Here is a 15,447-nt window from a genome sequence, read left to right on the forward strand (position 1 = left end):
CCTTTACTCTGTGTCCCAGCTATTTCTTGAGTGCAAACAGCATGCCTTATTTTAGGGAATACATTCTTGCTAATTCTCCAACCTGGAATATTCTTACTCCAGATATCAGCAATACTCTTTTCCTTAAATTGTCTCCTATCCAAGGCACCAACCGTGATAAGGTACCACCTTAACAAGGTACCAAGTTTATCTAAAAAGTGAACACAAAGACACACACACTAATACACAGACACTCCCAGTCTCGTTCTCATTATTCTGCTTTATTTTCATCTATAGCTCTAACTACTACCTGATAGAGCCCACACTTGTTTATTATTTGTCCCCTGTCATTATAATCTAAGTTCTGAAAGGAAATTTTGTCTGAAAAGCACATAGCTCTATTTCAATTCTTATAACAGTACCTGACATATAAATATTCGATAAATATTTGGCAAATGAAGGAATACAATTTTCAAGGAACAGCCAAGACTTTTCTGTATTAGAACTTAATTGTATAAATCATTTCTTGAAATAAGTCTCATATCAGCTGGAGCTTCCTAATATTTTTCATTATACAGTTTCCTATTGTTAGTGCATTTATCTTAATAGAATGTGATTTGCTATAGAACAATCTTTTATATTAATTTTTCAACACACCTGGAAATGACCATTTGCTTATATCTGGGCTAATTTCATTATTTTTTTGAACAAAGCTTTCTCATCAAATCCAGGCTGTCTGATAATCATTGCATTAAAGAAAAAATGTATCTTTTAAAATCAGGCTGCAAATAAAATAGATACAAAACTAACTTTGTTAGAGCTAAAAAGAGAAAAGTTAACAATTATAAGCCCTATTGGTTCTTAAAATAACCAATTGGTATTTTTCTCTGGAAACCTTAGCCTCTATCTCCAGAATCTTTTACCATAGGCTATCAAGGAAGCCTATTTCTTGTGTATTTGTTTTTAATAGTTATGTGTCCATCAGAGCACATAATCTCAGATCCTGTCTAGGCCCACATTCTTATAATTAATTCTCTTGATTATCTTTGGTAGCATACCATCTGCACACCTGGTAACAGTCTTTTCTCAGGCTCTGCTCTCTTTCACTAAACTCCATTTAAATGGGAGACTTACAGGCAGGGGAATTGCCCAACTCGTTTAGCATGCCTCTCGTTGGCTTTTTTCAGATATTCTCCAAAAGACTGGCCAATATATTACCCTAGAGAAGCCAAAGTCTCTCAAAGAAATGGTCTCAAGCAATGGGCTATCAGTTTTCAAGCCCTGCCATGTATATAACAGAGGGTAGTACACATAGCCTCTTTCAAACAAGTGGGTATAAAGAGATGAAGCTGTTCTATGTGAGGGAAACTTTAATAATGTTGCATCATAGAGTTATCATTTCTGAGAAAAAGGGGGGCGTGATTCTTTCTAATTTGTACCAGATACATTGAAGCTACATACCAACTATGTACCAACTAGACCCTAGGGTGGGGTAGAGAGGAAATATTTTTTTAAAAACAATACTGGGCTTATAGAAGATAATGGAAACCTCCACTTCTTCCCTACAGCTCCAGCAGTAAGAATGAGTAAGAAAAAAAAAAAAATGAGCTATAAATGCTGATCTGAAGTGACGAATAGTAAGCAAAAGAGGATTCTCTGAAGCAGTACCTATGCCATGCCTGCTATTTGAAGACAGAATATGACTCGGTTGCTAGACCAGACTTCTCTTTTAAATTCTGAACTCTTAAAGGAAGCTAAAGTATTAAAACTTTAGCAGTACTTTCAGGTTCTGAAAGAAGTAAATGCAAATTCTTGAGAAGAAATCCCCTATCTAGACCTTCAATATTTTTTGCAGAATAAGATCAAACACAAATGAGATCATAATCAAATTATTTATCAAATATTCAAGTTAAGAAAGCAGAATGAGAGGCAATCTGTAGAAATAACAAACTTTAAATTGAGAAAACCAAAGGTTCTGAAATATTGCACATATCTGTAGATTATTAGATAGGAAAGATTTAATAAAAGGATGAATCATGAAAATGAACAAGCAATGGGGAATTTTAAAATGTCAAACTAGAAAGGGCAAAACAGAACATTTAGCAGAAAAATATACAATTTTTGAATTTAAAAAAATTTAAAAAATTTTAAAAGTTTAAAAAATTTTAAAAAAATTAAAAAAATAGCAGAACACAAAATAGGCATAACTGATAAGAGAATTAATAAACTTGCATTGTTTAGGAAGTGTGATTAAGATATTGATTAACTTCAGATTTTACAATCCTATGCATGGTAAAATTTCAAGAAGTCGGCCATTAAAAGAGTAGAAATAGAATATAATTTAAACACATAAGATCAATATTTTATTATTCACTTTTTAAAAACATATATCTAGCTTACAAGATAGCCACTGCTTATAAGAAGCAATTACAACATAAGGACATAAAATGAATGAAAGTAAAAAAAAAAAAAAAAAGGAAAAACATATAAAGCCATGGAAACTTTAAACAAGATTCTTATTTTGCATGAACTTACTAAAATGGTCTCAAAATAATTAAGCAAAAATTAATAAAACTCTACTCTCAAATATGTCCTTTTCTCAATGATTGGTAGGTTAAACATAAAGAAATAGTAAAACTATAGACTATTTAAAAGATTAATTAATTATTACTTAATGAACACTTTTTCCCCTTTCATCCAACAATTTCAGGATGTGCATATCTGTCAGGCACAAACACATTCATAAAAACTGACCATGTAATACACCATTAAAAAAAATGTATAGTGGTTTTGAAACCTGCCCGCAGATCTTTTGACATATCTTCCATTGAAATGTGAGTTTCAAGTCAAATGTGCTAGATTTGGGAGTGGTTATAACTGCTTGGGCCAGTGGAATACAACAGAAATGACACTACGTGACTTACAAAGCTAAATTATAAAATGACGTGGCAGGTCTTCCTTATTTGCTCTTAGAGCCCTGATCCTAAAAATGAGAAGTTCAATTACCCTCAGGCCACCAAGTTGGGAAGCTCAGAGTTAGCCCTCTGATAAACCATCCCAGCTGAGCATCATCCTCCAGCCATACTTGTCAAAGCACCGGACATGTAAATAAAGCCATCTTGAACCCTCCAGACCAGCCCATTCAGTGATGTCACACGGAGCAAAAGAATGACTCAGATAAGCCCTACCTAAAATTCTGAACTACTGAATCCAATAGGTAACTGAAATAGTAAGTTTTAGCAAATTTTTAAGAGTATGGATTATATAAACCACATTTTCTGATCTCAGAAAGAGATCAGAAAGAGTTTTGAGTTAGAGTTTAGAGTTTAAAGTCAGTAAGAGAAGATAAATTGAACAATTCTCTTATGTTTAGAAAATTAAAACTAAATAATATATAGAAAAAAATAAGAAAAATGTTAATAGTGCTTATATTGTTCATTGATTAAAATTCAACATACAAAGTATTGTGGCATAAACCAAAAGTAATAACTTGAGGGAAATGTATAGTCTCAAGTATTTATATTAGAAAAAAAGAAAATATGAAAAGTTTCAAAAAATTAGCTAAACATGCAATTTAAGAACTACCAGAGAAACCTAAAAATAAAACCAAAGACATCTATGCTTGGTTGAAAACTTCACAAATATTTATTCAGACTTAATCACATTACCTATGTAAGTCTTAGTCCATAATTCAGGGTTCATCACCTTCAACTAATCCTTTCATTATCTTCATAAAGTCTTGACAGACTTTTGGGGCCAGTTGCACAAAATTAATCATTGAACCAGGGTTCAGTTCAGATTAAGCTCCCTTTTATACTATAAATGTACAGTATACTGTTGTCTGGATAATGTTTACTTAAGTAACATTATTTTTATTTTTTATGTTTTACAACTTCCTTCTCATTTTTCTTCTCATTGCAGTTATCTTTTGATGTTTGAGGTCTTTCCAATAATCTGTAAGGTTTTTTTAAGCTACAATGATATTCTACATGATACCAAAACTTACCTTGTGATTTTTTGCTGATTCATACATAAAGTAAAAATGTAAAGGATATTGTTATTTTCTTAATATTTTACACATTATCTTTAAGAAATATGAGCAAAATAATAAATACAATTTAATCTTGAATAGCAGAAGGGTTAGAGTGCTGACCCCATACAGTCAAAAATCTAGGTAGAAATTTTGACTTCCCCAAAACTTAACTATTGACCAGAAGCCATAAAGTAAACATAAAAAGTTAATTAATATATATTTTGTATGCTATATATATTATATACTGTTTTCTTCCAATAAAGTAAGTTTGAGAAAAGAAAATGTTACTAAGAAAATCATAAGGAAGAGAAAACACATTTACATGGCTGTACCATATTTATTGAAAAAAATCTGTAAGTGGACCTGTGCAGTTCAAATGCATATTATTCAAGGGCTAACTATATTACAATCCAGTATGTTTTACCATACTCTCTATTAATCCACTGTATTTTCTGAAGTAAAGATTCATTTTTTACCACACAAATATACCTTCTGTCTGTGCTGAGAATGTGTTCGCTCAAGCAAACAACTCAGTACATCTCATCCCTTCAGCATTGTCTATAAACAATACTGCACCATCTTAAATTTTTTGTTCTTCCCAGATTCAAACTTTATTTCCTTCAATTACATAATAAACTAGAGATAAAATCTTCATCTTATAGCAATTGATTTTTAATAAATACTAATTGATGATGAGGAAAAGAATCAGTAATATACCACGATAATTGTCAAGAACTTCCTTTGGTTGATGTTATACTGGGAAATAATTTTCATTATCATCTTTATTTACATGTTAAAAGATGAACAGATACTGATAATTTTGAGATTAAACACTCCATTTCATTGAATGGTGAGGAATGAAAATCAGGTATTTATTCAGTGGTTAATTTGCTCCTGTCCCACAAATTCTAATTTTCCGCATCAGTTGGGATAATCTCTGATTGCCACATGGGTTAACACTTATTTCCATCTCCTTAACCAATTCATAATTTAATATTGATGATTATTAAGCACTTATTACATGCCAAGTACTAGTCTAAGAGTTTTACATATATTTGCTTTTACTCTTCATGATGTCACAAAGAAGTAGGTGCTATTCTCATTTCTAATTTTGAAATGAAGAAACCAAGGCACTGAAAGATTAACATAAAAATGCCAATACTTGGAGGAGTCAAGATGGTGGAAGAGTAGCTGAGATGACATCAGGTCGCAGGAGTTCAGTTAGATAGTTATCAAAACATTTTGAACACCTACAAATCCAACAGGAGATCAAAAAGAAGAAGAGCATAAATTCTAGAAATAGAAAATTGACCACTTTCTTAAAGGTGGAGAAGTGAAACCGAAGTGATAGGAAGATAGACTGTGGGGGAAGGGGCTGGCTCCCAGCAAGCAGCAGAGCAATGGAGCACAAAATTAGAACTTTTAAAAGTGTGTTCCACTGAGGGACAATGCACCAGAGGCTAAGCAAGGGTGGAGCCTTCGTGGGGAGCCTTCGTGTGGTCTCAGGTCCCACAGGGTCACAGAAGGATTGGGGGTGTTTGAGTGTAGCAGAGCTCACAGGGAAGGGAAGGGCAGGGAAGCCAACTACAGAGATGGAGATGAGGGGTGAGCTCTCAACTAGGGATTACCTTAAACTGTGATATGAGGCACAATCAGGCCACTGCTCTTTAAGCAGGGACCCCAAAAATGGCAGATCCAGGGAGACTCACCTTCCTTCTCTGGAGGCAGGAATCTGTTGGGTTGGAGACTCCAAATGGGGCTGTGTGCCACAGAAACATTCAGTGACAGGCCAGATGAGCTCAGAGTGTGGCCAGAAACCAGGGACATGGGAGTGATTGAGCACTCTTCTCCCAGGGCACACTGAGGAGTGGGGCTCCAAGCTCTCCCCTCCTCCAGGCCAGAGATTGGGAGGCTGCCATTTTCATTCCCATCCTCCAGAGCTCTACAGAACAAAAGCTCCCAAGAGTGAACCAGAGCAGATTACTTAGCCCAGCCCCTGACAAAGGAGGAGCAATTCCACCTCAGGCAAAGACACTTGAGAATCACTACAACAGGCCCCTCCCCCAGAAGATCAGCAAGAACATCCAGCCAAGACCAAGCTCACTGAGCAAGAAGAACAGTGGAATTCCAGAAGAGGGGAAAGCAAAGCATGGAATTCATGGCTTTTTCCCCATGATTCCTTAGTCTTGCAAAGTTAATTAATTTTTTTTAATTTTATTTTTTTCTTATTCTATTTTTTTTATCTTTTACTCTTTCCTCTTTTAATGTTTTTAATTAGTTTATCTTAACAATACCTTTCTTTTAAAAAAAATCTTTTTGAAACTTCGTTATTATAGTCATATTTTATCCTTCATTATATCTAACTTTATTTTTTGTATACATACAGGGTTTTTCTTCTAAAATATTTTGGGATACAACTACTAATATATCAAAATATACCTTAAATCTAGCACAGGGCTTTGTTCTAGTCTCCAGCCTGAGCAAATTCTCTCCACTTTCTTTTTCTTGCTTTTCCCAAACAACTTATGAACCCCTTTTTAAGAATTTTTATTAAATTTGCATCTTTACAGTCATATTCCATCCCTTCATTATGACTATCCTTATGTTTGTGTGTGTGTATATATATGTATGTATATATATGTTTTTCTTTCTTTAAAATTTTGGGAGGTAGTTTCTTTTAAGAAACCAAAATACACCCAAAATCAAGTGACTGGCACTGTTCTATTCACCAGTCTAATATATATATATTTCTTTATTCTTCTTTGTTTTGAACTTCCTTTTACCCCGTTTCTTTTCCCCACAATTTGGTGTCTCTTCTGATTTGGTTAATGCACATTTTTCTGGTGTTTTTGCCACGCTTTTATCATTTTATTCTCTCGTTCATATATTCTTATTTGGATAAAATGACAAGGTGGAAAAACTCACCACAATAAAAAAAGAAAAATACAAAAACAAGAGGCAAAACCGAAGGCTAGGGACCTAATCAATACAGATATTGGTAATATGTCAGATCTGGAGTTCAGATGACAATTCTCAAGGTGCCAGCTGGGCTCAAAAAGACATGGAAGATATTAGAGAAACCCTGTCTGGAGAAATAAAAGACCTTTCTGGTGAAATAAGAGAACTAAAATCTAACCAAGCTGAAATCAAAAAAGTTATTAATGAGGTACAATAAAAAATGGAGGCTCTTACTGCTAGAATAAATGAGGCAGAAGAGAGAATTAGTGATATAGACCAAATGATGGAAAATAAGGAAGCTGAGCAAAAGAGAGACAAACAACTACTGGACCATGAGGAGAGAATTTGAGAGATAAGTGAAAGTGATACCATTAGATGAAACAACATTAGAATAATCTTAATTCCAGAAGGAGGGAGGGGGGGCAGAAGGTAAATTGGAGTAAGTATAGTAGAAAATTGCCCTAATATGGCAAAGGGAACAAACACCAAAATCCAAGAGGCATAGAGAAACCCCCTAAAATTAAATAAGAGTAGGTCCAATTACTAATAGTAAAACTTATAAGTCTTAGTGACAAAGAGAAAATCCTGAAAGCAGCCCAGGACAAAAAGTCTGTACAATACAATGATAAAAATATTAGATTGGCAGCAGAATTATCCATAAAGACTTGGCAGTCCAGAAAGAACTGGCATAATATATTTAGAGCACTAAATGAGAAAAACATTCAGCCAAGAATACCATATCCAGCTAGGCTATCACTGAAAATAGAAGGAGAGATAAAAAGCTTCCAAAACAAACAAAAACTAAAAGAATTTGTAAACACCAAACCAGCTCTACAGTAAATATTGAAAGGTGTCCTCTATGCAAGCAGAGAGCCTAAAAGTAGCAGACCAGAAAGGAACAGAGACAATAAATAGTAACAGTCACCTTACAGTTAATACAATAGCACTAAATTCATCTCTCTCAACAGTTACCCAGAATGTAAATGGGCTTAATGCCCCAATCAAAAGACACAGGGTATCAGAATGGATAAAAAAAATAAAACTCATCAATATGGTGTCTACAAGAGTCTCATTTTAGACCCAAAGACACCTACAGATTTAAAGTGAGGGGGTGGAAAACAATTTACCATGCTAATGGACATCAAAAGAAAGCTGGGATGGTAATCCTTATATCAGATAAATTAGATTTTAAGCCAAAGACTATCAGAGATGAGGAAGGACACTATATCATACTCAAAGGGTCAGTCCAACAAGAAGATCTAACAATTTAAAAAATCTATGCCCCTAACATGGGAGCAGCCAACTACATAAACCAATTAATAACAAAATCAAAAAAAAACATCAAACTCAACACCCAAAGAACAAATAATCCAATCAAGAAATGGGCAGAGGACATGAACAGACATTCCTGCAAAGAAGACATCCAGATGGCCAACAGACACATGAAAAAGTGCTCCACATCATTCAGCATCAGGGAAATACAAATCAAAACCACAGTGATTTGCCACCTCACACCAGTCAGAATGGCTAAAATTAACAAGTCAGGAAATGACAGATGCTGGCAAGGATGCAGAGAAAGGGGACCCCTCCTACACTGTTGGTGGGAATGCAAGCTGGTGCAACCACTCTGGAAACAGCATGGAGGTTCCTCAAAAAGCTGAAAATAGAGCTACCCTATGACCCAGTAATTGCACTACTGTATATTTACCCTAAAGATACAAAGATAGTGATCCAAAGGAGCATGTGCACCCGAATGTTTACAGCAGCAATGTTCACAATAGCCAAACTATGGAAAGAACCTAGGTGTCCATCAAAAGATGAATGGATAAAGAATAATTGGTATATATATACAATGGAATACTATGCAGCCATCAAAAGAAATGAAAACTTGCCATTTGCAACAACATGGATGGAACTAGAGGATATTATGCAGAGTGCAATAAGTCAATCTGAGAAAGACAATTATCATATGATCTCCAGGATATGAAGAATTTGAGAGGCAACGTGGGGAGATTGGGGGGTAGGGAAGGAAAAAATGAAACAAGATGGAATTGGGAGGGAGATAAACCATAAGAAACTCTTAATCTCACAAAACAAACAATAGTCTGCTCGGTGGGGTGGGGGCTGTAGGGAGAGGGTGGTTGGGTTATGGACATTGGGGAGGGTATGTGCTATGGTGAGTGCTTATATGAAGCACTTATATGGAGTATATAAACCTGGTGATTCACAGACCTGTACCCCTGGGGCTAATAATATATTATATGTTAATAAAAAATAAAAAATTAATTAACAAAAAACAATCCTTTATGTACCTTATTATACCAGGATAGAAAGGAGAAAATTTCAGAATTGCATGACAGTAGCAATGTAAAGGGTGGTATAAACATGGAAAGAGACTGGTTAGGAACACTTAAATTCTTTTCCTCCCTGTCTCATTTCCTGATTTTATCCCCACTCCTTTGCTTCCTTATTCAGTTCTAATCCTGATAGAGCAACAAGTGCCTCCCCTTGAAATGGACTCTCTAACATTTGGACAATCTGGACAACAAATACACTCATGATCAGATCACACAGCCAAAGTCCCCCTTTGTCATTTTTCATGAGAGTGCTTCTGCTTATTGTTCAGTCATCAGATTTGCATTGCTGAGCTAGACCTCAGGAGAAAGAGAAAAAAAGCAATAAAAGGCATGGTTCTTACCAGCAAAAGGCACAAAACAATTGGTTACCCACAGCGCTTCTGCAGTGAAAAGATGCCTAGAAATGTTTTCAAAGTAATGCATAAATGGATATGAGTGAGCACGTTGTTAAAAGAGCAAAACCACACAAAAGAAATATGATTAATTTCTTACAATGAAATGGCATCCAAAAAAGGAAGGTTCCCTGGAAAATGGAGTTCAGAACCAGGTTTTAAAGGTATGGCAGGGGAGGAGGAGAGATGGTTACTAATGACAGGCTGCTCCTCTCCTGACAATTGTCATGGCTGGATTATCTCAAGTGTGAGCCCCACAATAGGCTTGCTAAAAAGTGTAATGCTTCAGAATCCTGTCATTAGACACCATTTCCCTGATGCCCTGTTGCCTGAGCACTGTAACCATTACACATTTTCCATGGGACTGAAAACAGAGCTCTGCTTTCTGGAATGATAATTGTTATAAACATGCTCCATCCTCAAAACATTTAAAATCTGGAGGATTCCTTCAGAGCAGAGCAGAGAAATACAAGTGCCATTCATCTTCTGCCCTTGCTCTCTAAACTCTCTTGAAGAAAATTATTTCATTGTGTACTTTCTCAGAGAGAAACTAAAATTCTAAGATTTAAGGGCCTTGAGGGTTAGTAGCAGAAACCTACAGCCAGGGAGTTCGGCAAGAAGAAAATGAAAGTATGAGAAAGGGGAAAGAAATTTTAATGAAAAGAGTAAGAAAAGAGGGCTTACACAAAAAGTTCAAGGCAGAATCCTACATGCCAAACATTCTAAACTTCAAGAATTTTAGAAACTTTATTTCCTTCAGAGATTCTTTATATTTAAAGGTGTCACAGAAAGTACAGATCCTTTTCAGCCTCCCCAGTTCTGCTCATGTTTCCACCAGACCTTTTGCAAAGTGAAAAGCTGACGGTCAGAATAACTGGATTCAGCGGCCACCACACTATGCTTTGATTTGGTGGAAAAGGAGGGTTTGATACCTGGCCTTTGGCCTTGTAGATTGGGCTATATGCAGCCGTTTTGACCTCCTACTTTTTAGCAGTGGGAAGCCATGTGATTTGTCCTTCCTTTTCTTGGTTGATTTTTGTCTGGTTGTTCCGACATCTCGAGAGGTGGCTCATGGGAAGATCAGTAACTAGTAGATAAATCTCTACTAAACTATGAACAAAAAAATTGTCCCAACTTTTCAAAAATATAGAAAATCCATTTTCTCTCTCTCTTCTCTCTCCTCTCTCTCACTCATTCTCTCTCCTCTTCTAAATAACCCATGCTATTCCTATAAATCACTGAGAAGTTACAACATTTCTCATCTGCCTGCCAGAGATGTAAGAGTCAAATAATGCCCTCTCATTTTTATAAATTTCCAGGAAGAGTCAAGAAATCCATTACACCAAAAGATTCACCCAGAGGAAAACTGTCAATGGAATTAAGTCAGCATTCTTATATCCCTCATACTCCTGCCATATCTGTTCTCTTGGTCACTAAGCTACATAGGCAGTAGTCCAGAGAAAACACATGAGTGTATTCCCACAAACACCAATCACTAGCCCATATATTATATTTAATTCTGTAGGACACTCAAAGACATCATTCCTCATTTAGGAAATGTTGTTGTTTTATGTTTCTTGCCTAAGAGGTAGATGTGCTATATTTCCATTATTTAGTGAAGAAACAGAGATGAGGGTTCTTTTAAGGTTCTATAGGACCTGACATTTTGAAATAGAGGGATGTGATTCAGAATTACAGTAGCACTTATCTCTTCCTCAAGGCTATCTCTCGGGTCCAAAATAGTTTGAATATCACTAAACCATCGCTCAGTGAGGGAATAAATGATAGCACTAGAAGATAAAGATGACAATTCTAGATAATGAGTAATATTTAAGTTGATAGTCAAAGGATTAATTGAAATAGCCATCATCACATCAAAGGAAATCAGTGACAATGGCTTTTGCTTGGCATGATCTGACATATCCATTGCAAAATTACTGAGGACGATATATATACTTTTTCACAGTCCATGGAATTGTGGCATCAAAAACTACCTTAGAGTTTATCTACTGACATCTTTCTTACAGATTTATAATGCAAAAACTCCACATGTATTTGTCTCTGACACTTTGCCCCAAAGTTGTAGAAATAGTTTTTTACTGAATTTTTCTCTCCTCCAGGATATTAGAAAGAGAATTTTAAAGGAAATTTAAATTTTCCATAAGTCAATTTTGGGGAGTAGGAGAAGAAATTCCAATACTTCCAAATTTTTTTAAGGCTTTTTTTTTTTTAAATCAAAGGTGGTGATATTGGCACAATTTATTGTCACAACATGTTCCCCACAAAGATAGCTAATTCCATTTACTCTTTCAGCTGTCCCACTTTGAAGCAGAAGAGAAATTAGCATGTGCTAGGTATCCTACAAATATTCTTATTTTATCTCCCCAGTAACTCAATGATGTAGGTATCTCATCCAATTCCCAGATCTCAAAACTGAGGGGCAAAGAGACCAGAGTCATAAGCTAAAAAGTATTAGTGTTAGAATTTAGTATCAGATGGGCCTAACTTCAAAATCTATACTCTTCTTCCCTTTGTGTATAAAAAATTCTGAAAGAAAAACTGCCCTCAACAAAAACTACAAGTCATTCTAATCATATGTAAGTTGGAATTGGTAAAAAGAACTCTCCAAAGGAAAGAAACTATCTATAAAAACATGAAAATTGACGATTATGAAGTGAACTTCCACTGATTGAAAGAATTATGCAACTTGCATATTTGCATTAAGCCTTCTAGAAAACATTCACCAAATATTTATTGAACGACTATTTGCAGGAACTAGAAATAGTATGTTTAGTCTTTCATAAGTGACCAAAAATTAACAAGAAAAATATTAGCTAAAAATAATATTGTAAATTGCATTATTGTAAGTTATTCACTTTGTCTCTCACTGTAAAGGAATTATACATCTCCACTTCATTGAATTGGGATGGGTTATATGGCATGGTTTTGCCATTGAGATGTAAGTATATATAACATATACCATATTCAAACAAAAAATTTAAGTGTAAATTCATGGTTTGACATTGATTAATGAAGTGATTGAAAATAATATATCTATACTAGTAGTACTCATTATTTCTCCTGCTCATGATCAACAAATGTAAAGAATATACCCACCAAGAATAGTCACTCAGGAATACCAAAGTTCTCCACATACTGAAGAAGAGGCATACTCCTCTTGTGAGGCATACCAGATTTCAATGGATAACTTGCATATTGAAAAAAAATCTTCTTATCCTCAAGAGATATACCTCCCAAAGGAGAATATGGGGAATTATATTGCTCTTTGTCAAATATTCAGATTTTTATTCCTGCAGTAACCCTCTCTGGGAAAGGTATCCACATCTCCATAATGTAGAATTCAGAAATCCCCAGCTGACTTGCTTCAGGCGATGAAATGTGAATAATAGTGACATGTGACACTTGCACACATGAACTTTAACAGCCAGTTTTTGGTTTCCCTGTCTGTTTTATCTATACCACAAAACTTGAAATACTCAGAATAGACAATGCTTTTTAATACCAGGATCTGGAGCAAAGAAAATGTGGAGCAAAGTCACAGATGACCCATAATAGACATATGTTTCTTGAATGAGTAAGAAATTTATGCCTTTAAGCCCTGAGAATTGGGGTCATTTGTTACTGTGGCATAGTCAAGTTTATCCTAACATAAGGAACATTTCATTCTTTTTTTTTAATATTTTATTTACTTATTTGACAGACAGAGATCACAAATAGAGAGAGAGAGAGAGAGAGAGAGGGAAGCAGTCTCCCTGCTGAGCAGAGAGCCGGATGCGGGACTCGATCCGAGGATACTGGGATCATAACCTGAGCCGAAGGCAGCGGCTTAACCCACTGAGCCACCCAGGTGCCCGAGAACATTTCATTCTTTCTTAATAATCACTGATTTAGTGGACTTTACAGCATCCAAACACTCTTCCCTCTATATTGTTTCTCTTGATTGACTTTTTGAAAGGTACTAAGCAAAAAATATCTTAAGATTGAAGCACCTGGGTGGTTCAGTCAGTTAAGCAACTAACTTCTGGTTTTAGCTCAAGTCATGATCTCAGGATCCTGAGATCAAGCCCTATGTTGGTCTCCGCGTTTGGTAGGAAGTCTGCTTGAGATTCTCTCCCTCTTATTCTGCCTCTCTTTCTCTCTCAAATAAAAAAAGTAAATCTTAAAAAAAGGATTTTTCAAGATTATATTCTGAAAAGTACCGCCACTGCATATACACCAAATAACTATTTTATTGTTGACTTTAATTTTAATAATTAGTTAATCTGGAGCTAGAATTTTTAGCCTCTAAGGACAATTAAGGAGCCTAACAAGGGATAAGTCAAGGCAATGCCCATAGCTATCATTTTCTTAAAAAGTAGTTATAGTCAGTCTGTGATCAAAGCAGTGGGTGATAGGATATAGACAGATAGAAGACAGATAGATGGATAGATAGATATATATGGGTATCCAGAATTTTGCTCCTAAATCAAGACCAGTCTAATTTTAACTTTGAGAGAGATTTCAGTAGCTATAGCTGAATGTAATTTACAATGAACAGTTTTTTGTTTGTTTTGAATAAAGCACCTATAGCTTCAAGTAAAAAAAGCTTCCCATTAAAAATACAATATAAAATTATTCCAAAACATACCTCTAGATGGCTATATGTGAGATTATTATCTATAGACCAGTTAAAGTAAAACACCTACCACTGATGATGACTTTGGTTATAAAGTAATTTATCTAGAAGCATTCTCTCTTCCAAGATGAGATAGCAGAGTTACTTCTTTATTAAGGCCACTCCTAAGATATAATGCTAAAATCATGCCATCTTTATTATGAGAGAATCTCTGCCTAACTCTTCACCCTTGAAAATGAAAATACTTCCAGATCATCTGAACACAAAATCAGATTATTGAGGAAATGTTAAAGAGGCAGGAAGGGGAACTAAAATGCATCTTCTTCTCAGTCACTTTGGAAATTATTTTCTCAAGCACAGAAACTATTCTTAGAAACATTCTCTTGGCTTAGATGCAAGATCTATATTAGTAGTTAAATATAACAAATTTATAACCATGGAGTCAAAAGCCAAAGAAAGACCATTAAAACTGCAATATCATGTTATTTTTATATTATTCCTATATTACTTTTAGCATTTCATACAAAAGAGTACAGGTTTTATTAGGCATCTAGAAGTGATAGGCCTCCCTGAGTTCAATTCCCCACATCAAACAGTGAGTTAAGTATAAGCTTATAATTTGTTAAGAATATCAGTAGCCCATGTTTTAGGCTGAATAACCTGTGTATCGATGTTTTTATAATTTAGAAAATAATGGGTTGTTCCAGGCCCAGTGAGATAGTGTCATAGCCATGGAACTGGTAAAGGCAAACAAGTTAACAAAATTGGAACTCAGCATTTCATAGTTACCTTTAAATACGCATAGTGCAAGAAGTCTTTCCTAGGTGGCATTTAGCTATTGATGACTGCACTCCACCAACATGCTGCTTATTTCTAAATATATTAATTTCAGCTTGACATTTGCTTTATGAACATTTGATTCTCAGAGTTAAGAAAACAGCTTAACTAGGAGAATAGATATGCAAAATTAAAGGTTATTTATGTAATCACTAACACAGTGATGTTTAAGACTCTTGGAACTGCTGTGAAATTTTAGGGTTATGATATCATGCCATAGACTTTGAAAAATTAATTCAAATTAGTTTGGAAATG

The sequence above is a fragment of the Mustela lutreola genome, chromosome 4, assembly GCF_030435805.1.
Source record: "Mustela lutreola isolate mMusLut2 chromosome 4, mMusLut2.pri, whole genome shotgun sequence".
Classification (NCBI taxonomy): domain Eukaryota; kingdom Metazoa; phylum Chordata; class Mammalia; order Carnivora; family Mustelidae; genus Mustela; species Mustela lutreola.